Source organism: Crassostrea angulata, chromosome 2 (genome assembly GCF_025612915.1).
Source record: "Crassostrea angulata isolate pt1a10 chromosome 2, ASM2561291v2, whole genome shotgun sequence".
In the NCBI taxonomy this organism is placed as follows: Eukaryota; Metazoa; Mollusca; class Bivalvia; order Ostreida; family Ostreidae; genus Magallana; species Magallana angulata.
In genome coordinates this window covers 23,957,781-23,980,065 of record NC_069112.1, presented here as the reverse complement: position 1 = coordinate 23,980,065, position 22,285 = coordinate 23,957,781, and the positions used below count along the sequence as shown (strand labels likewise).

At 32.8% G+C, this 22,285-nt stretch overlaps 1 protein-coding gene and 2 long non-coding RNA genes across 3 annotated transcripts in view; 1 reads left to right on the top strand and 2 right to left on the bottom strand.

Annotated features, from left to right (window-relative positions):
- Nucleotides 1-22,285, top strand: part of LOC128171227 (uncharacterized) — a 230,622-nt gene that overhangs the window by 65,934 nt on the left and 142,403 nt on the right. The window lies entirely within an intron of this gene.
- On the bottom strand, nucleotides 3,161-4,506 carry LOC128171231 (uncharacterized). Its single transcript, XR_008242042.1, has 2 exons — nucleotides 3,845-4,506; nucleotides 3,161-3,328 (listed from the first exon to the last, which is right to left on the bottom strand). It is a non-coding gene; the product is annotated as an uncharacterized LOC128171231 (long non-coding RNA).
- LOC128171233 (uncharacterized) lies at nucleotides 17,132-17,895 on the bottom strand. Its single transcript, XR_008242044.1, has 3 exons — nucleotides 17,875-17,895; nucleotides 17,515-17,747; nucleotides 17,132-17,380 (listed from the first exon to the last, which is right to left on the bottom strand). It is a non-coding gene; the product is annotated as an uncharacterized LOC128171233 (long non-coding RNA).

Genomic DNA, 22,285 nt, shown 5'->3' with positions numbered 1-22,285 from the left:
ATAAAACAATGATTTTAGCTAAACATCTACGTAAATTATTCCTTTACATGATATTATATAGTATTTTGCTTTTTGTATTTAGTATAAAATTGAGTTTTCCCAGTTTTGGGAAAACAAATTTTTTAAAATATTTCATTGTAATTGTTGCCATGACAACAGGAGGAGAACATGCATTTAGACGCTTATCAATTTTCAAAAATTGCACATCTTTATCACTTTATATGCAAAATCAACAACCACTGCTGGAAAAATGAATTATGTATTTCTGTTAGTGATCATCTGTACTATAAATATGCAAAATAAAATCCATAGGCAACTTTGAGGGGGGAAAGTTGTACAAGGTTTAAAAGTATATCAAATTTGCATTTTAAGCTTTTACAAAGGGGTAAAGGTAACATAAAAACCAAGTATTATTAAATTGAATAGATCATATTGTACCTTATTTTTAAAATATTCCCTGGTTCAAGATGCACTATAAGTCAAATTTTCTATTTTATAAAGTTTTTTTAAAAAAATGACATTTTAAAGATCAATCATTTTCATCTAAAATTAGAAAACATGGACACACGGACGTAAGGGCAAATATAAGGTAAAATACTTATTTCATTTATAAATGAGGTATTTTACTCCTCAATGTGGTTGAATCATAAATTTAGTGAAAATCTGCATACAAAACAATCATTTAAAATATTATGTACCAAGAAAAACAAGGTAAGGAGGTCAGGTTTTACCATCTGAGTTCATTTTATTTGACCTTTTTGTACTTAAAGTGCAATTCTCAACATAATGAAAAATGACTTGTATATACTTGACAAAAAATGTGAACAATAACATCATATACCAATATTGTTTTTCATTATATAAGTACTATAATGATGGTCAGAATGAATATATAAAATATATATATAAATAAATATATATTTTGTTTAAGTTGCATCTTTCCTGACCTTTTTGTACTTTAAATTAGCCAACTTTTAATAATAAGTGTGATTTGAAATAAAAGCTTTCTAAATGTTAAGATTTCTTATGATTTCAATGCAGTTTTCTGGATATTTTTGTTTTCCACTTCATAAATAAGATATCATATATAAATGTTTAAACAGAGGGCTTTAAATGTAAAATTCTTACAAAAATATTCGAGGTTTTTTCTTTTTATTTGAAACAGTTTACACTAAAAGTCTATCACCTATAAAGCTCTCTGAAGGGCGCGTAATTATTTAAAATGACCTCAGCTTAGAAGAAAGATATGCTCTTCATCTCTAAATGTAATACTGAATCTCCAGTCTACTCTAACATGTCTAAGAGATTTCAAGTTAATTGTTCTGATAAAATCAAACACCAATAAGATTATTGGGGGGGGGGGGGTGGGTGGGTGGAAGTCCATCATAATTCATTTTTAGCCGGGCTCTGCTGAAAGCAGAGTCCTGGCTATAGGCAGGCCAATCGCCAATGTTACTATAAATAGCACAAATAAACAAAAAACCAAACAGCGTCAAGGTAAAGCTTCCGCTATACCAAATAGTTACACAAAGAGCCACGTTTTGTCAAAAGTGTTGGCATTTTGTTTCTTTTTTTAAATTTCGAATAAATTGTCTATCGTTTTTCGTTTTCTTATTAATAACGTGTTTTTAAAACATTACTATGCATTTTGAACACATACAATGCGCATGAATTTCCATGAACTACTTTGCTGCACGATGAAGAAACGGGGATTGTATATATAATGCTTGTTGCAAAATTCAAGGCAGCAACTGTTGAACTTTTTAACTTCTACTAGACAGACTTATTCTTTGTTTATAGCCGCTTACAAAATTTGGTCGCTCTCTGATGCTTTGCCGACATTAAAAGCATGAGAGAGAGAGAGAGACAGAGAGAGAGAGAGAGATTTTCAGTCTTTACTACACAATATGCATAAAGACACACCAAAAGAGCCCGGCTTTCAGTACTTCAGTACTTTGATTCAATATGTATATTTAAGAAAAAACATTGCTGCATGAAAAAGTATGTGCAGAGATGTTATTTAAAAAGTGAAGGTCAGAAAAAGAAATCAAGGAGGTAACTTATTCCTCAGAAGGCGAAATATCCAATTTAGATGTTCATCTGATTATCATATTATTTTATAGTTGAACATAGTCACCAATAGTTTCTTTCTTTCACTGATATCAGCCCGAATCATATTTGGATGTAACTATAACAAATTAATGACAATAATTATTTCAGTTAAATGGTCATATCCGCCCCCTCCCAGCACCCATGCATGCAGGAATTTCACATAAGAAAAATTGTCTCAACAATATATGTATATGCTTACTTTGAGAATTGATCTACTAAGCCACTTTTAAAAAGTGTTCTGTCCATCTCCCTACTCGATCAGTAATTAAACTTTTTGTCATTAAGATGGGGAAATATTTTTTCTTCAAAATCTAATAATCAATTATTTTACATAAAATTGAATTGGTCTGCAAAAATTCAGAGAAATATTTTGACAGTCAGCTGATATAGATAGTACAGTAGCCTTAATATCAATATGTGAATTGTTGGTTTATATTCTTGGTTTATATGCATGAATTTATTTCCTATTTAGTCTTGGTTTTGTCAATGTCATCAGGTCAGTTCAAATAGCTTGACATAAACCTGTATTACTGCTTTTACTGCAGAACTTGCTGAATGCTCTATCTAACATGGATTTTATTCTTTATTTAACAGTGTAAAGTAAACACAAATAAAACAATCTTATAAATATCAACTTTAATTTTTACCATCATTAATTGTAATAATTTTCACTGAAAATAATTCAACAACTCAAATGATCAAGTGGTAATAAATCATTATGCATCAGCATTGACATATGAACACATCTTATTTTCAAAAATAGACAGAGTATAAGTCAGGCACACATTTGCTTTGAAATAGTTCAGAAAATACTTGTTTGTACCATTGTATTTAACCCAAATATCCCTATATATAATTATATATAATTTTGAATTCTATTTGATAAGATTTTCAGTTTTAGTTGAAGGCCAGCTCTTCTTTTCTGTGGAACAAAGTGGTTAACATAGCTGTTTATCTTCAAGGATGAAAGAAATTCTGCTAAAGAAAATCATCCCTTGTCAACTATAGTATTTGTTGGTCTGGGTTTTTTTTCAATTGCACTTTCACCCTCTTCTTTTGCGAAATTTAAATATTTCAAGCATTGTCTCTGTCATCTGTCTGGTATGAATATTTTAATTTTTGTGTAGACATGGTAGATTTTAGTGTCCATCCTCATTTAAGTTGATTCATTTGGCTTGCATTTGACACATTTTCTGTTTACAACTCACTAAGTTATCTGTAATAAAACAAAGAACCCGTTATAACACATACACCTTTCCATCCCCTATTTAATTAAACTGTCTTGAAAACTCATACAGTAAAATATTTTACTGTTATAAGTCATTTAATATATGTGTAAAATCTTGACTTTTTCTAGCAATATGGTACAAATAGTTGATTTTATGTGAATACAACATTAATTACCAACATTTAGAATAATAAGAAGACTGATCAATTATTCACACAAGATACATTTAAACAAGGATTTGTATACATGTAGCTACCATATAGTCTATACATGTATGTTAATACATTTTTCATTAAAAGTTTATTGTCCTTGATGCACAAACACTATGTACAATAAGCAATCACGTATACATTTTCTTTGTCATGTTTAAACTTTTATTTATAATGTTGTGTGCATTGACATGTTAATCCGAATTTTCACGAAGATCTACAGCATCCACTATTTCTTCCGTTAAAGAAATGTTTGCCAGTAGAAAATAAGAAACCAGTAAAAGTTGTCACTTACCATGATTATGAACTAAATAAACACTTCTATAATCCAGAAACTAAAATCCATAGTCGTCTCACTTCAGCTCCGTAGAAATATTGGATGTAAACAATGTAAACAAAATACCGTTTTTACCTCTTTTCGTAAGAGAGTCATATCAAAGGGAGGTAATTAGAGTAAAACTTGCACGTTTCCAGGTGTATAAAATCAGTATTTATTTATAAACGGGTGACTTGCCTAAAGATTTTTTAATTGATTCTTCTAGAACAAATGTCATAATATAAATATGTAGTGTTAGTTAACCTTGACATGGTTGTAGAATTTTATAAAAGTGCACTGAATTGACTGGTGTTTGCATGCAAAATTAACAAGATAAAACGGGTATAAATATCAAAGGATGAAGTAAATGTAAATTCTTAATGATGTTTAAATTACAGCAAAGTGTTTTGTAGTATAAAAAATTATTGATAGAGTTTTAAGATGATTTAACATAATATTGTATTTGTATATACAAAAATTTTCATGTTAAAATGAAGTACAAATCAGTCAGTCTAAAAGCACGTGGTTTCCATAGTAACAGCACGAATAAAAAAAAAATTACCCAAATATTTTTAATACAATCTTCATTCTGATTATCTTTATATGTATTTTTATCATTATTGTTTTTATGTCACTTTCCATATTTTTCACAAAATGCTCGATGCTTGCTGATTTTTACTCTTTAAAATTATTCTAACTGGCTATTTAAATCGCGGCGCTTCAGCTTTAAATCATCATATAGACGGAATATTGACGACGATTACACTCTCACAGTTGTTGTGCCCGGTATGAAAGAAAAAAGACCAAACATTTTTATATCGAACGCAAACGCCATTGAACCTTTTAGTATATGTGCAAAGATCCTGAAAATTGTTTTGAAGTATACTTTGTTTCTGAGGAGGGAGAGAATGCGCGGATCAGAAAATATTTCCGGGGTGGGGGTTGAGGGTTTGAGGGTTATTTAAGTTTGTCAGGGAATGTCCGAGGCATATTTTTTGGTAACTAAATAATGTACATGTAATTGAAAGAAATGTTGGGGGTGGGGTCTGGAACTCTCCCTTACCCTTCTAGATCCTCGCAAGGGGAAGCCCTATGCCGGTAATTTAACGGTAATTTTGACCATTTCATTTAATAAATCATTTTCAAAATTATTGGAATGGCAATATTATCTTTCAATGCAGTTAAAACATAAAGTACGAACGATTAAGTCTCGTTAAGTATTCGGCCAACATGAGTCCGCGTACGAAAGAAATGGCAATATTCAAGAAATTCGGGTGGACGATCTGAGTCATAGGTCGTCGATCCAATTCTTATTGATTATGTCAATTTATTTTGACTCAATCCGTTTTTTTAAATCAATAAGGTTTCACCTTAAAAAAAAGAAAGAACGAAATTGGGCACACTTTTCAATGTTAGCATTTTACAATTTAATAGTCTAATAACATTTTAGATAAAGTTTCAAGATACAACTCTTCATTGCTTTATGCGAAATAATGCCAGGAGAAAAAGATTTACAGCGCATTTTAAGGTCACCTTAGTATACTCATGTGACCTTTTGCTATCCGTTTTTTTTCTTTCGTCGTGCGTTGTGCGTCGTTCGTCGCACAATTTTACATCTTTAACTTCTTAAACACCAGAAGTCCAATCGTTATCATGTTTGATGTGCGGCATCTCTATGCTAAGAGGAATCTAAATAATGAAATTCATGGCTCTAACCCCCCAACCCCCCCCCCCCCCCCCCGAGGCACAACAGGTTGGGCCAAATATGCAAAAAAAAATAATAACAAGTGAAAAGCTGTCAATGTGACAGCAAACCGGGTTTTCTTTTATGTGAACTGTATCCATAATCCATGTCAACCCGTATCCAGAGAAATGGAGTACATGTACCCTATATGCAATATTTTGCCAAAAAATGACTAAGTTCAAAAGCTAATATTTTTTCGATAAATTATCAGAAATCAAAATCCTAGCAATATGCACACCTCTGATATATGTACAATTGATCTGCAAAAGAACAACTTCCTATCTTGAAAACTGTAGGAGGAGTTATCCGTACAATGAGGGTACCCTATATGCAATATTTTGCCAAAAAATGACTAAGTTCAAAAGCTGGTATTTTTTCGATAAATTATTAGAAATCAAAATCCTAGCAATATGCACACCTCTGATATATGTACAATTGATCTGCAAAAGAACAACTTCCTAGTTTGAAAACTGTAGGAGGAGTTATCCGTACAATGAAGGTACCCTTTTGGCAGCCGCCGCCCGCCATTTTCACCATTTTAATAACCGGATTTTTCCGTTGGAAAACCCGGTTAAAAATTAAAAAATCTTCTTCTCTACTCGCACACATGTGGAGAAAAACTGGTTGCATAGTTATGAAGTCCATGAAGCCCTCTACCAAAATTGTTAAATTCATGGCCCCTGGGTCAGTGGTTTAGGCTCTAGTGTGGGACCAATATGGCCATATAGTAAAAGTGTATCAAATTTTTGAAAATCCACTTCTCTACTACCATAAATATTTGTTAAAAACTAAATGCATGATTATGATGTCCATGACGCTTTCTACCAAAATTGTGAAATTCATGACCCGTGTGTCAGGGGTTCGGGCACTAGGGCGGGGCTAATATGACCATATAGAAAAAATGAATTAAATCTTTTAAAATCTTCTTTACTCTCACACACGTGGGCAACAAACTGAATACTTGTTATGATGTCCACTAATTCCTCTACAAAATTGTGAAATTCATGGGCCCTTGGTCAGGGGTTCAGAAAATGGGGGTGGGGCGGCAATATTGTGTTAATGCATTTAATTTTTATAAATCTTCTCTATTCTCGAACATCTGCAAGAAAATCTGACTTCATAATTATGTTTACCAGGAAGTCCTCTGCTAAAATTTAAATTTAAAATTGTATGTCCCCTGGAGTATGGGTTTGACTCTAAGGCAGGGCCAAAATGGATGTATTGGTGTTAATGCATATAATGTTTAAAAATTATTTTCTTTACTCCCAATCAACTGAAAGGAAAACTGAATTCATGATTTTGTAGACCACATCTTTAAGTTTTTCACCAAAATTATAGGTTTCATAGTTCTTTTTGAAAGATTTCAGGCAGGGAGGTGGTCGTCATTACAGATTCATAATTTTTCTACTCCAGAATGAAAACTATATGAGACTTCTCGACAAGTTTGTGTATGGGTTATATGTTACTCAGTTGACCGTTCACGCCAATTGGCCTCATGTTTTCATATTACAAAAAAATATGCATAATGAACTTAGATTAAACGCTAACAAACAAGCATAAAGAGATACTGAGAACTAATTTCTTCTTTTTTTGCATTAAAAGAAATTCAAGAAAAAATCATAATATTTTTTTCATTATATGCGTTAATGAAAACGTTAATCAGTAAGGGATTCTATGTCGTGCAAACACCTACTTAATAGATTGTTACACGGATCTACAACGATAAATAATATCAAAAAGGCGATATTGTGGGTAAAGGATGAATATGTAGTTTGTTTTTGTTGTGTTTTTTTAATAATTGTAATTATTTGGATCAATTTTGTTTGTTGTTTTTGTTTTGTTGTTTGAAAAGGGGAATAAAGAAAATGAGTAATTTCCGATATGAAGTCAAGCAGATTTTCTTATTATCATAGACTTAAAGCATGTTGGAAATAAGAAATATTGTATCAAGCAGTTATTATGCGCAGATCATGCATAGCCATTCCTCTTTGGTTTTCACAATTACATGTATCATTAAATACACGTACTTACTTAAGGAGAAATATATTTCCAAAGAGATGATATCAGTTACTTGTAGGTGACAGTTAATTTCCAGCTTGTCTTCTGCCACATGCAAGCACGTGTGTAAACCTGATTTAAAAATAGGTATCATGGCCGGGGAAGGGGGGGGGGGGAGGGTCACCGCAACAAGAGTGTACATTGTTTATTAATAATTGATGTATAATTATTATTAACAAACAAAATTATAAATTTATTATAACATGCAGTCTGGAAAGTTAACTGGAAAAACTAAAATGCCAGGAATTATTGTTTTCTCTACCTGCTGGAAGATTTCAGTCGCATTTAATTATAGGATGTAAGGATGCCCGCCTACTAAGTACGCATGCTCACACGTCAACCGATTAAAAATGGTTGTGTTTTGGATTTAAAATCGTTCTAAAACATTTGATCTGATATATCGTTGTTAACGATTCAAAAAATAGGTTTTAATACCTATTCTGACCCCCACGGAAGAAATAATTCTGACTAATGGAAATTTCATTTACAAGACTCCACGCCAGAATGTGTCATTCATTATTTTTCTCACAGTTATAGTGGACGAGTCCAAAATAGGAACTTTTGAGACATCATACAATGTGAACATGACCGTGAATGCAGTTTACTTTGCGTCTATTTTCTTATTTTGAGAGTCCTTTTTATCATTGATTGAAAATCACGGAAATAACTTGAATATTGTTATCTTTATGTCATATAACATGTGAAACTGTTTTCATTCCACCCACAAACTTTAAAAATGCAAACAATATAAATAAGCGTCATAAATCTCATCAAATGACATACTGTAGAAACACATATTTTCGTTGGGTCAATATTTCGTGTTTTTTTTAACCAAAAAAAATTCCTTTGGCATTTAATTTCATTACATTTTATCTCTTTGTATTCATTCAATTCTTTGGTTAAAAATTCGTCATGGATTTAATTTCGTTGAATTATACTGCCAACGAAAATAACGAAATTAAATCCTCAACGAATATTTCTGCTTCTACAGTACTACCACTTGAATCTGTGCGTCTTTTAAATGAAATTATGAACAGCGGCAAATTCTAAAATGTATTTTTAACGGTAACATTAGATGCAAGTTGTAGCCCTTGTATGAAAAAATTCGGATAGTAGTCAATCTGAATTTTATCCAGACTGAGAGCTACATACATGTATATGCAGCAAAGGTAACTAATAATGTTTCCGCGATGACATACTTTAGTAAAGCAAGATTTAAAGAAAGCAATACTTATTATACCCCCCCGCAAACAAAGTTTGGGGGGGGGGGTATATAGGAATTACCTTGTCCGTCCGTCTGTCCGTCTGTCTGTCCGTCCGTCTGTCTGTGCAATCGTGTCCGGTCCATATCTTCCTTATGGTGAAACATTGGAAGTTCTTACTTCACACAAAGATTGCTTATGACCTAAGGGTGTGTCATGACCTTGACCCAAGGTCATTCGGGCAAGGTCAAGGTCACTGGCAGAAAAAATACAAAATTCGTGTCCGGTCCATATCTTTCTTATGAAGAAACATTGGAAGTTCTTACTTCACACAAAGATTGCTTATGACCTAAGGGTGTGTCATGACCTTGACCTAAGGTCATTTGGGGAAGGTCAAGATCACTGGCAGAAAAAATACAAAATTCGTGTCCGGTCCATATCTTTCTTATGAAGAAACATTGGAAGTTCTTACTTCACACAAAGATTGCTTATGACCTAAGGGTGTGTCATGACTTTGACCCAAGGTCATTTGGGCAAGGTCAATGTCGTTGGGGAAACTAGTGCAAAATTCGTGTCTGGTCATTATCTTTCTTATGGAGAAACAATGGAAGTTTTTACTTCACACAAAGATTGCTTATGACCTAAGGGTGTGTCATGACTTTGATCCAAGGTCATTTGGGCAAGGTCAAGGTCGTTGGGGAAACTAGTGCAAAATTCGTGTCTGGTCATTATCTTTCTTATGGAGAAGCATTGAATGTTCTAACTTCACACAAATATTGCTTAGGACCAAAGGGTGTGTCATGACCTTGACCCAAGGTCATTTGGGCAAGGTCAAGGTAACTGGCAGAGAAGGTGCAAAATTCATGTCCGGTCATTATCTTTGTTATGGAGAAGCATTGAATGTTCTTACTATACACAAATATTGCTTATGACCAACAGTTTAAAAAAAATAGAGCAGTTGTTATTTAAAGAAAATGGAAGGTGAAATAGATTCATTCAATATTTTCTATAATTGGAAAAATACACATATTATGATTTTTATCTTAGCGGGGGGTATCAATTGTGAGCAATCGTCTTCGTCTTCGTCTTTGTCTTGCATTTGCTAATTGTAGAACAAGCAGAACCAGTATCAATTTTGCTTCAATAATGCATTATCTTTTTTTCTTCCTTTATAAGTTATTGACAAAAAACTTCCGATGCCTCTAACACCCCATTTATAGGTGCTAGCCTCTTTTTTCTGTATACCGAATGAAATATCTCGGTAAGACCAAGAACTTAAAAATACATCTTGTAACAAATTATTATCAGGTAGAAGACTAAAACGGAAAATACGTGATTTTTGGGGGGCATGTTTTTCCTAACCTTTGTTTCAACACCTATATTACTCCTTTTATCTGCATTCAAATACCAAATGAAAGATGTCTTGAACCCATTTAATGTATCAGTTTTTAAACCAGCCCAGATTCTGCCAGTCATCGTTAAAGCTAAACCCATCTGATAAAAGAATTCGTTAAATTTTTCTAAAAGGGGAATAATTCAAAACAGGATAGAGATTTTCATCAAGCAAAATATGAAATGACAACATCGCGCAGCATGTGATCAGGCCTGAAAATTTCAAAACAATCGGTGAGCAAACGAACGAGATATTAAGGATCAAAGTTGGCGTCTAGAAGAAAAAAAATAAGAAGAAATCTGAATTTTTTTCAGAATAATAGTAAGGTCTTCCGTTCGGAAGCGAAAGACTGTCATTATCATACACATTTTGTATTCATCAACGCATATTTGCATTATGTTTCATCTGATATAATCGTGTATCATTTACCAGATTAATGTTTAGCAAAGATGTACACATCTTAAACTTTACTCGATCTTGTAAAATAGGATATCTCCTTAACACCCCTTCTCCCATGACTGAAACGGATTAATCAATGAATTAATTTTCCTTACTGAAACGTGGTAAAAAGTAGAAATTACACCAATAAAATAGAACTATAGGGTCGTTTAACCGAGAAAAATCCCGCAACGGCGAGTTATGTTTAGTTGTGTTAGCGCGACAACGTGTTTTGTTACATTGCGATGGCGTGTTGTGCAAAGTTGTATAAGTGCGAGGGCGAGTGGTGTGGCGGGACTTATTTGATTGGCTTTTGCAATGGCTCTCTCCGGTCACACCATCGATGTGTATGTTGAACCTGAGGCGTGTTCAGTAGAAAGGGTGCTCTCGAGCGCTCGCAAAAATCCCCTATACATACAAAACTCAATTTTTTGCGAGCGCTCGCGCGCACCCGCTCGGCTGAACACGCCTCTGTCAAGATGACTTTGTTAATTATTAAACGTTAGTACACATATTAATGGCTTAAAAATAGCATATTATGTAAACTATTCAGCTGATGGTGCAGTTCCTTCCTACAAATTTTAGAATCTATTACGCTATCCCTAAGAGTTAACAAATCATCGCCATCGTTTAAATAATATATTTATATAGCTGAACTTACTTAAAGAATTCTAATTCTTCCCTCTTGAGAAATCTAGAGTAAACTTTTAAGAGGGGTCGATCTATGAGAAGATAACACCTACTCAATAACACCGGAGTTTGATACATATCACCTTGCATCATAGTAATGTATAATTCATGATAACTCGATAACTTACATCAATGAAAAAAACTGACCAAGTATGACTTAATCTGTTGTTGATGTTGATCCGGAATATGGAATCAATTTGTGAGTATTATGAAATGATCAAATACGGTTTGGGGTAACCAAATCCATAAAGCACATTGGGCTTTACGATCGATTTTATCATCCCAACCATATTTGATCACCTCATTATAGTAAAAAATTAATTACTTCTTTTTTACGATCAATTCATTATTTGTTAAAAGAAAGACGTAGCTATGAACAATAAAATGTTTTCTTTGATTATTCAAGCGGGTAATGAAAGCAGCGATCATTGCAAGAAAATATTACATAACCCGCTAATGAGGGTAATTAAATGTTTCTTCAATGTTGCTACCTTCATTTATTGTTTTTGGGGTGTTGATTTGGTATTGAACACCGTACACCCTATTAATGTTTAGTCAATCACGTGCTAATCATATTGTGTATCATAATAATATATATTATTATACTTTCATGTTAAATACTGAAATCTGATTGGTTAAGACGTAGTTAGTAATCCTTTCTAATACCTTCAGCGTTAGCAACACACTTGGCAACCAGAAACACAGCGAATTGTTACATATGCGTAAATTATGCGCGTACGGTTCTCCGTAGTATTCATTTCATTTCTATATAAAAGCAGTAAAATTTTCACTAAAGATAAGACATTCAGTATAATAAAAGAAATAGTGCCCGTTTGGGAGGGTAGCTGTTGAAATTGACACCCCGAATAAACTATTGTCAACCGACGCGAGGCACTATTCAAATAATGACACATACATCCTGTATTGCTGTTTGAACAGCGTCAGAAGTATGCTTCGGCACTGTGGGTATCAACAAGGATTCATTTTTATATCTTTACATACAGTGTATGTTTTTCAGCTTCCATTTGTCCTCTAGGGGTATCTGTTTTGCGCAGAAACACGTCTTAGAATAGCGCTTTAAGCCCCGCATCACTATATCTCCGCCGACTAAAAAAAGAATATGTGATGTCATTGCATGAAAATCTTATTGTTTTATATATATATATATATATATATATATATATATATATATATATATATATATATATATGTATATATACTAATATAGTAGATTCGAATGACCGTCGACATTTTTATTATGTCAACTCAATTAATTTCATTTATTCTCCCAAAACCATATGAATATTACAAAAATAGAAGTAAACTTAATCAAATAAACAGATAGGCCTAAAACTTACGAGTATTAACTTATGTTTGTAGAGAACAAACAGTCTCATAAATTTTAGCAATCAATGTACAGCTTTATTAAATACAGTTAAAATTGGACAATCATGCTAATTGGGGCGACATTTCTGTAATAATCGCTGGTGTCATACTTATCATGTTTATTGAGTCATTATTTAAGCATTATGATATGCTCAAATACAATCGGGTGTGATCAAATCAAATAACAAGAGGCCCATGGGGCCACATCGCTCACCTGAGCAACAATGGCCTTATATGGATGTCCAAAGGCTATTGTGCCATATGGTCCATCGGTAGAAATACAAAAAAAGTAAACCATAAAGTATCTAAAAAGTACACTTATTTTCCTACACTTAATCTTGACATTGTACTTTATGAAATATCATTGTTTTCAAAAACAAGATTCTATACAAGATATAAAACTAAATTTTTGGTAGGGGTACACCGTTAACTTCCAATTCTCTTTATTTTAGATCTGCCCCCTAACTTTATAAAGCGATCAAATTATATATGAGAGCATGCACATAGGTATATTGTAGTCTTTAACTACTAGCTGGTTATTGTATTTTATTTAAAGAATTTCCTATATGTAAAAGAAGAAAATTGAACCTCAATGCGCTCAAATCAAAAACATTAAATTAGAAAATTTAATTGGTCTTCCGCATTATAAACCATTGTTTTTTAAAAGGCGTGAACCCGTGTGACGTTTTATAACCTTACTCACTATATCGTCGATGAATACACTTGAATGAAAAATGTTGTCATGTAATATGTTAAAGAGCTAATATAATCAATGCATAGGCGTCGGAACCGGGAAGCCCCCCCCCCCCCCCTTTATTTTGCAAAGTTAGACATAGCCGTACTCAAAATCCTTTTTTTTTTTGCTTGTCAAGATTTCTGATAACAAATCAAGATGATTTTCCGCTATAATATTTTCTTAAAAATAGCGAGTCGTTTTTACTTAATTGTGTCTGAAAAACTACTAATGTTGGTGTAGATTTCATATAATTCATCGTAAAATGAGGGCGGCCCCAGAAAGAAGTTACAGCATATTGTAATAAAATTATATTTAGCATGGTCACATGTCAAGCACATGTTCGTCTATAGCTTAAGCAACAAGAGGCCCAACTGGCCACATCGCTCACCTGAGCAACACTGGCTCCATATGGTCGTTCAAAGGATATTGTGCAATGTGGCCCTCTCGGTAGATTAACCAAAAATGAATATCCGAATTTAACACTTATTTTAGCATATACTTAATCTTGGAACTATTTACTTTATGGAATACCATTTTTACCGAAAATAAGATAATATGCAATATTAATAACTAAATTTTCAGTTGGTGTTCAAGGTTAACTTCCAGTTCCCTTTATTTTAGCTTCCCCCATCACTTTCTCAAAAGATTTAAATACATGAGAGCATAGAGGTACATTCAAAAATCCTATATGTGAAAGAAGAAAAGTGTACCTGAATGCACCAAAATAAATGCGCTCAATTCCTCAAATTAAAAACATTGAAAAATTTAATTGGCCTTCTCAATTATAAACGATTGTCATTTACCAGGGATAAATTCATTTCCTATGACGTTTCATATCCTTAATCACTTGATTGAAGAATAAACTTAACTGAAACATGTTGTCACATATATGTAAAAGAGCTATAATTCAAAGCAATGTATTGGCAGATATGTCGCTCTATTGTACCAAGGCCCACCCATTATTTTCATCTTTATTAAAAAACAACAAATGTCCACAAACAAAGATGATTTTCCGTTGCAATAATTTTTTGAGAACAGCAATAATGCTTTTATTTTCATACTAATAATGTGTCATGGAAACTCTTTAAAAGGCGTCGTTTTCATATACTTGTGTTCGAAAAACTATCAGAAAGAAGATGGGGGAGTAAGATGGCACACCTGCCCATTTGGGTTAGTCGAAAAATACAACTTCAAATTTAACATTTCTTTTTCAATTAAATATATTTGATATGTTATAATACAAGTTTACAAAAGGGTAACTTCTAACTATATTCAGTTTGAAATTGTCCAAAAAAATGATAAAAAAATCCTAAAGTTTAAGTCGAACCTACAACCTAAAAACCGATGGTCTATAAAGTTACCAAATGTCTGGTGCTCTAACCACTGAGCCATTTTATTCACAACAAAGTGTGTTGTTTAAATGCGTATGAAACGTTGGCCACGAATTTACGGACTTGTATAATTTTTCTAAGACGTAGAATTCTTGGGCTACAAAATAACATTTTAAAGTATAGTGGGCCATCTCTCCACATTTTTGTTGATTAAAATCGGTGTAAATTCCATTAAACCACATTTAGACTATACCAGAAATATGCTCATACACACTCTATAAAAGAAAAGGCATTGAAGTTATAAAAATGACATTATTTGGAGGTTTTGAGACGCATACCCCAGTTTGAATCAACCTATTAAAAGTATTTTAAATACTTAAGGGTTACAAACCGATGTTACGTTAAATATACATTGTTTTTAATTATTTTTAAAACAATTATTATATTTATTGATGTTTTAATTTTGCAGTGTCTAATCATTTCTCATATGGGCATTTTGCACGCCTGATTCACCCATTATCTTTGTGAAGATTTTATGCAATTCATCGTTGAAAAAGGTGCACCATCAATCAATTACAGCATATCATCCTTTTGGCATGACATTTCTATTGATTATTCAAAATTTCAGCGTCAATCGTAGAATTATAAGCAAGATACATGTGTAACTTGGTATTTGCTATTCGGAATGAACAAACGCATGGCCTGCTCTGTATTTTGGTTATCATTCAAAACTTGACACAGCTGAAAACGGTAAGTAAAGAGAAAATTGTAAACAATTAAAACAAAAGAAACATGCACTAAATTAAAAACAAAGAAAAAGCACAACCTTTTTTTTAAAATATATTTATACCTATATATTTCTAACAGCAAAAACAATCTCCGTTTAGACTGAAAATGTAGTGCATCTTAACAAAACACGTTTCATTATAATCAACCATAACGTAGAGACTGTACCGAATTACCAATAGAATGTATAGTGTTTATAATATAATATGTTTTGAGTGCATCAGATGTTGCTCTTTTTGCACAGGTAACCAATTAACTGTCTGATTTACCAAATCTATATTTGATTCGATACGTAAAAATTCCAAAATACTGGCGATATTTCCATAAAGCATAAACGAAATTCAAAACAACTAGGGATGGGACAATCCACCGATCCACCAGTGCATCACGGTATTTATTTTGACGATATTTGGATCGATACATTTACCATTAATACAACGATAGCTAAGCGAACTTTTTTTTATTTCCAAAAATATCCGAGCTTCAAATATCGGCTATTTTTAGTCTGCGTGCCTAATATAAAAGTACAAAGATGGCGAAAAACCTCGTAAAGTTGTTAAAACTGTTAGGAAGCTAAATCTGGAGTGTGGACAACTTTTGGATGACTTGTTTATGAGAAAGTAGTGTGTATGAGACTTAAGTAATTTGTAAATTGTGCAACGCTCATTTTAAATATATCAAAATAACTTTGGACATGCGGTAATACATCGACAGATTGAATAAATTTTTAACCCTTATTCATGTTTTCATTTAGTTGCAATGTATCGTGACATGTATCGTATCGCATCTCATGTATCATGATATATACCAAATCGGCGAAGTACAGTATTGTCACAGCCCTAAAAACGACGTTAAACACGGTCACGAGTGAAAATGTCAACGCATTGAAAGATTTAACCTCAATTCACTTTACGAAATCGGCGCAAATATATTTAGCATGTTTCAAGTATCCCTTCGTACGTCAACTGTTGCACATCAGGCAAATTTATCTTTGTCAGTTTGACCCGTTTGTCATGCGTCAACATTCAAACATGGCTGCTTTATACAAAGAACTTTCGTTTTCGATATGGAATATGGAAATATAAAAACTTATTTTTATTTTCGTAAATTACTCATATTTGAAACAGAATTCGCCGATAATTTTTGCAATTTATATTTTCCTTTACATAAGGATTATTCATGCAAAATAACGTTGAATTTGACTAGTTCCTAAGAAGAAGATTTTTTAAATTGCACCCCCTTTTTCTACAGTTTCGAGGTTTTCTCCGTTTTAAATAAAGATCAGCCTTCCATTTCTGCAATTTATAATCATCTTTCTATAGGGTTGCTTTGTGCCAAATTTAGTTGGAATTGGCGAAGTGGTTTTAGAGAAGAAGTTAAAAATGTGAAAAGTTTACAGACGGACAGACGGACGACGGACAAAATGTGATCAGAATAGCTCACTTGAGCTTTCAGCTCAGGTGAGCTAAAAAGCCGAATGGCGTTATGATTTATTTGATCACCCCCGATCGTATTTGATCACCTCATACTATTCAACGAATGATTCCTAATTACTATTATTTATATAATTTTCAGCACTTGTACGAATAGATATTAAAATAGACATTGAAAAAATGTATTGGCTAACATTAGAAAATTGATTCGTATTATTATCACAACAAAGACGCTGGAAAATGTAAATATATAATACTTACTTCCAAATTCTGCATCGTTATTCATTTTTGTGGAATTTCTAGTTGTGTCATCGACCTCTGTATTAGAAAAAAACCCGACTTATCACTATTGTAAGGCCTTATTGTAACTGCACAGGATACGTAGTTATTTTAGAAAGAATATGAATAACAACACGGTTTATTTTATAATATAAAAAAAAAACTGTGTTTACCTTTTACGTAATCTGTATAACGGATGGTAAGGAGATATTTCACTTTCCCTAAAAACATTTTTTAAACATTAAAACATTCTTAAAATCATAATACTGTGTTAATAATTGATCACATTCTAATTAGAAAACCTACAATGTTCCCAACTCTTGAACAAACCTTGCATATTTGTTATATACTGAGTTTTGTCCTGGTTTTTCGTAAAGAAAATGCTCAGCGTATAGAAAGGGAGGACCTTTATTAAAAACAGAAAGGCAATTTTAGTTTACTCTTCTGTATTACATCATTAATCAGCTGACAAGCAGAATAAGTCTAATCTTTGAGACATGTAAACATACCAATAAAGAGATATAAGTACTCACCAACAAGACTATGTTGAGGATCTGAAATGTAACGTATAAATACATGAGTTATTTCTTTTTGTTCGAAGCAGCCTAAAAAATATGATAGAATATGGTAAATATACTTACTGCAGTGATAGCCAGATTTCTGTAATTAACCGGAGCCTTAAAAAATAGAAAAGACTAAGTTCAGAGTCCTAATGAGATCATGCTTCTAACGATTCAATCATGAATGTGTGAACATTTACAACAAAAACACTTTTTTAAAAGAAAGCCCCAGAAGATATGACTGTGTTCTCTGTCTAAAAATATAAGGTAGCACATTTTCAGAAAAAAAAATATTCGATATTTATAAATATTGCAAGGTGCAAACGCTGTTTATTCATTACTATGCAAATGTTCAAAGATGTCCCTTTTGAATCGCTCCTCTAGATTGTCTCATATCATTACACAGCTATAAATAAAAAAAATATCTACGGGGAGTTTGCATTGCAAGTTATTTCATTTTTTTTATTATATTATTTTTTATTCATCATATTTTATCAACATATAATCAATATGTTTGACTACAGTTTTCACATACTAATTCCTCTCCATAAACATCAAACAGTTCTTATGTGGATTTCAGAGGTCGTGCATGTCTTTAATTTTATTTTAACCTACAAGAATCTCTAATAGATTATAAACATTTTTTCAGTCTGCTTTGAGTGTGTGTGTTTTATTATAATTCAGTTGACGTACATTTGGAGGATCCTTAATGTCAGAGTGTTTGCCGTTGTTATCTGTTAAGTTTTCAGTATTTAGCCTGACTTCCTCAGTCTAGACGAACAAAATAAATTACGTAATAAAATTAATTAATTAATCAATTAACATGAAAGCCAAAAATATAAATGCCTAATTCACATAATTATCATTCAGTACTTACATTTATATAAATATGTTCTCGTTCTGGATCATCCTGGCCAATAGGTTCTAGTTCGTAATGTTCCTCCATTGGAGTTGTGAGGGGAATGTCGTTAGTCTCCTGGGATCAGACACAGCTCTTTGTGATCTAGGTCTCTTTTTTTAGAGAAGGCTTTTGTCTTTTGTCGATCAAAAAATCGTCCGTATCAGACGCAGCAACAGGGTCGTAACGATAACAACAGGATTACATTTACACTGCTCAGTCTGGAAGAAAAATCGGTTACTTAGAACTAAATATGCTGTCCTCTGCGCATGAAAAATATATGTCCACCCATGAAACATTAAATCACACAATGCCAGTGTAATAATCGCTTAAAACTGTTCACAAAAAAATTGTTTACAATTTTTATATAACAGAAGGTTTTCGTGCCATTTAAGAAATAAATAACGTTAATTAGTGAACATGGCCTTATGGATAGCAATTGCTCTGTTGGCATATTCAATGATGGGCGCTAGCGCATCATGGGAAAAATGCCAGCAGAGCAGTTGTTTATTACTTATAGTTGCATTTTATTATGGCGTCATACAGATAAGTGACTTTCTACACATCGCTATGAAATCAATCGGGGAGCCTTACCATACCCGCGTTCTGAAATACGTTGCTGGGGCCCGTTTCACTAAAAGGCGTAAGATACGACGAAACTTAAGTTAGGCCTTAGGGCGTACGCCAAAATTTAGTCCGGCGTAAACTGCGTTTCACTAAGAGGCGTACACCTGGCCGTAAACACTAGTATCGGACTAAGTTAAGGCCAGACTTAAGTCCTTGACAACGAGCTTATGCATATGCCCAGACAGATGATAAACAGTAGAAAGGAAGATAGATAGATAAATAGATATATAGATAGAAAGATTTTCTTTAGATAGATAAAAATATATATAGAGACTTTTCAATTGTGTTTGAGAGAGAGAGAGAGAGAGAGAGAGAGAGAGAGAGAGAGAGAGAGAGAGAGAGAGAGAGAGAGAGAGAGAGAGAACCGTAAAGTATTCAGGCATATTAATCATGTTAAGTGACAGCAAAACTTGCTGAAATGTTTTATTTGAAAAAATATTTGAAGCATATAGATAGATAGATAAATATCAAAATTATTAATTCAACAGAACTATTTTGTTATCGATAGCTTCGGTGATTTAACCATGCTTCAAACACCCTTGGAACTTCTCTTTCGATCATGCGTCAATTATGGCCCGAGCATAAATATTTTTTCATTAAATTTTCTGGCTTCCTCTTGCTTTATCATTGAAAGAATTTGTTTAAAAATAGAAAATATAGCGAATTAATGCAGTAATGAGCTTTTTAATCATGGATAGGACAATTTTAAGCAAGCATCGAACAACCATACACCAGTTACTAAAAAAATTTTAATATTTCATGCCAAAAAAAAAACCCAAAAAAGAAGAGGCTCGGATAAATATATTTATTACTTTCATATTAAGATGTGTGCTATTGTAAAATATGGAGCAAAAAGGACCTAGGAAATAATTGATGTATTCCAAGTCTAATTTTTTTTTACACAATTTGTTTCCGAAGTTATTTTTTTTCGATTTATTTAAGTGAAAGGGTACATACAAACCATAAGTGCATGCACGTTTATTTGTATATGTTTCCCCAAAGTTATCAGATCCAAGGTACAGATGTGTGTGTCAGACGTATGGTGGACTCAACAGAAACTACCCAAGTACAATTACATGTGTATTTAGTATATTGAACGAGGCTTCATATAAATTTGAAGTTAAGAAAGAGTAGGTGTATGTAACCTACGAAATAAAATCTATTTAACCTGGAGTCAGTGTTTTGCATCGGTTTTTATGATAAATACATTATCTAATGTCTAAAAAAAAAATAGGGTCTTTTGACGACTCTAAAACATAGTTGGATATTGAATCATCATATTTTGGTATTTACATTTTCACAATACTGAAAATACTTGTGATTAACCTTAGTTTAACTACCTAAGCATGACACCTTTTACTCACCAAAAATGATATAAAAAAAGAGTAGAATATAATAGTCAATAATTCACTTAGTGAGTTTTGAATTTCAAAATATCCCACTCACACATATTTTGCGTGGAAGTTGGGGGGGGGGGGGTGAAATGCTTGAAATGCTAGACATTTCTTAAACAAATATACCTTCGTACTACATGTGCATCATGTATGTATATTCTGCATTATTCATTGCCCAATTTACTAAAAATATGAAACGTAAATCAAATTATTCATAAAAATAATCGAATGAAAACTATATATCGATTGTCTAATTATGTAATTTAACATGTAAACGGCAAGTGCAAATATAAAGAATGTGCATAAAACATGGTAAGAAAGTTTCTATTCGAGAATTGGTACCACCTATCAAAACTCTCTATTTTCTTAATTTCATATGAAATTGATAAAGTTTACATGACAAATTGTACAATGTAACATTACGGTCAGCACCGATATTCTCAGCAACAGAATTAGCGGTCAATTCCTGTTTACGCCATAAGTTACGACTACCCTTGGCTAGGCGTAGATTTTTGTCCTTACTTAAGGCGGGCGCAAAGTTACGCCCTTTAGTGAAACGGACCTTAGTCCAAATATTTGACTTAAGTCCGGACTTACGACAGGCGTAAGGTTACGCCGGGCGTACGCCTTTTAGTGAAACGGGCCCCTGGTCCAATAAATCGAAGTCTATTGACCGGCGGTCTAATAAGTCGCAGTCTACTGACCAGCAGTTCGATAGAACGGTTTCAATAGTTAATCAAAATTGCATACACAAACAAAATAGTATACAATTATTTAATGCTTGAGCAGTAAATATACCAGAATATTTTTCTAAAACCGGTGGCTCCTTTGTCTGCGATCTTTTATCCCGTGTCAGTTTACCAAAGAGGAATTTTCAAGCGTCATGTTTGAGAATTCCAGACGATTTTTATAAATGGCATAAGCCGCAAGTGTTTCATAGTACAAAATCAAATAAAAATTATCCTACTGAACTTTTAAATGAACTCTCTTTCAAGATGGACAGAGGAGAAAAGGAGGTTGCTTTAATGTACATCATTCAATAAAAACCTGCTAGCATTATCAGCTACATGACTTACTGGTAGTACATCGTTCAGTGTTTGTATAGTTGCAAATTCGTTATCAGTTTTCAGTTGGAAAAATAATTCAGTTACTATCTTTTTGACTAAATTTAGATTAAAAACAAAAGTCGTGCTTTTATATTTCTGAAACAAATGAGAGTACAGAAATCAAATTTAGAAATCACTTCTCACTCTCAAATAATGCAATTTACAAGGCAATAATGTTTTCTTATTCATTTCCTCACACTACGACTATTATAAGTAGCACTTAGGTTACTCTGGTGTTTTTACATTCATAAAAAAAATAATTGTATGGAGAAAATTTTAAAACTTGATAACTGATCCTACAATGTCGACTTTTTCGTTTTATACTTAATTTATAACAAAATTTACATTCCTGTCGGACC